This window comes from Chenopodium quinoa, unplaced genomic scaffold (genome assembly GCF_001683475.1).
Source record: "Chenopodium quinoa cultivar QQ74 unplaced genomic scaffold, ASM168347v1, whole genome shotgun sequence".
Lineage (NCBI taxonomy): Eukaryota > Viridiplantae > Streptophyta > Magnoliopsida > Caryophyllales > Amaranthaceae > Chenopodium > Chenopodium quinoa.
In genome coordinates this window covers 1,657,514-1,659,469 of record NW_018742798.1, presented here as the reverse complement: position 1 = coordinate 1,659,469, position 1,956 = coordinate 1,657,514, and positions in this window count along the sequence as shown.

Here is a 1,956-nt window from a genome sequence, read left to right as displayed (position 1 = left end):
GGAGGTTTGTTCACGTTGGTGGTAGTGTTGAATTTGGGTGTTTTTTTGTGATTCATTGTGTTGGTTGAGCTTGAAACTATGGATTTGTTGAGGAGAGTTAAAGTAGCAAGAGAAGTTCAAACCAATCCCCCGGCCAATCCTCTCGTGGCCAACCTTCAAACACCGAACCCCCTCAAAACCAAACTACTCAAGATAATGCCCCACCTCCTCCTTTACCCTCTCTCAAATTTCATAACCGGGCTAAACACACCCCTATCTATAATAAAATGAAATCCCGGAAATTTAGACCGTCCTGCAACTATTTTCCCGAGGATATGGAAAAATTGGGTGTTGATGCCGATCTTCACATTTTGCTCCGTAATCTTGGTTAGGTTGAGTTTGTAAAGTCATCCCCCCGAACTTATTTGGATCCATGCATTGAATTTTTCTCCACCTTTGAGTTTAATATGACGGGGGATACCGACTATATCATCTCTTTTCAACTTTTCAATTCCAAGCATAACATGAACCTTGCGGAATTCAACAAAACCCTTGGTTTCAACCCAAATACTGACATGTTTTAGCCCTTAGTTTCCCTTCACAAGACCGAATACAATGAGGTTTCTTCGTGGAGAGCCATATCTAGGAAGAAGTCGTTTGACTCTAAGGAATCGCTTGCTAGCGAGATCATTCACCCGGCTCTTCGTATTCTCCATCGGATTCTTGGGTATACAGTGTTTAGTAAGCAAGATCTTGGGAAGCTTTCGAGGGAGGAGATCTTGGTGCTTTGGATGGCTAAAAGGCCGGATTTGGGGCCAAGGTTGAATTTTGGGTATCTTTTCATGAATTGTTGTAAGTTGATCGCCAATGGGAAGAAGACGGGTGAGATTCATTGTGGTGGTATGATTACTAGATTGGTGCATTATTTCAAGCAAGAGCATTTCCTGAGGTCTTGCACTCCGATAGGAAAGAGTGAAGACATGTATTTGGATATAAAGCAACTTAACGCCTTGCGCTTCATTTCTAAGACTAAGGGAAATGGTGGGTACTCTTAGCTAGTGCGTAATGTGCACCATTGTATGCTCCCAAACCCAGCTGCCACCTCAATCACTCGAGAGGCTAGGATTGTTTGGAGGATTCCCGAGGATGACGGGAGGGTTGAGAATGTTAAGGAGGAGGATGATGGTGATGAGGACGATGATGATGATGATGGGCATGATGGTGAAGGTGGAGAAGGAGAAGGTGGTGAAGATGAAGAAGAGCAACAACAACAACAACCGCAACAAAGAGGAAGAACTAGGGGGATCATGAAGCCGGATTCTACTTGTTTGTGGCATGTTGGTAGTTGCTCCTTATCTTCTATTTGATAACCTTAGTGAGTTTTTGCTACAACCATGTGAGATTCATACTTTTTCAAGATTTCATCATATTCTTGCATGAGCGGCATGGATCCTTGACTTTCGCAAACTTAATTTTGAATCTTAACGTATGATTCCTAAGACCGAGACCGAACCACCTAGGGAGGACAAAGGCATCTTTTCGGGGAGGTATTTTTCCTTTTTCTAGGATAGTTTCCTTATTTTTACTTTTGGGTTTAGGGATACACTTACCTACTTGCTAAAACTTTGAGCCTTTTTCCCTTCTTTTCAAGCCACATCTCTAAATCTTGAACCTTTTGTTTCATTTTTCGTTTCCATTCTTGATTTTTGTGAAGCAATTGTTCATTATTGTTGGAGTTTGTGGTGGAGGAGTTTGGCTATTGGTTAAAAATGAAAGCAAGATCGTGTTTTTTTGTATATTTTGTGAATAATGGCAAGTGAATAAATGAAAAAAGCCGTCCAAAGTAAAAAAAAAAAGGGCAAGGACAAAGCAAGTGCAAAGTTGTAAAAGCCGTCCAAAGTTAAAAGAGGCGAGGACAAAGCACTAATAAAGAAATATGAAAAAAAGTGAAAAATGCAAAAATATTTTTATGTGAGT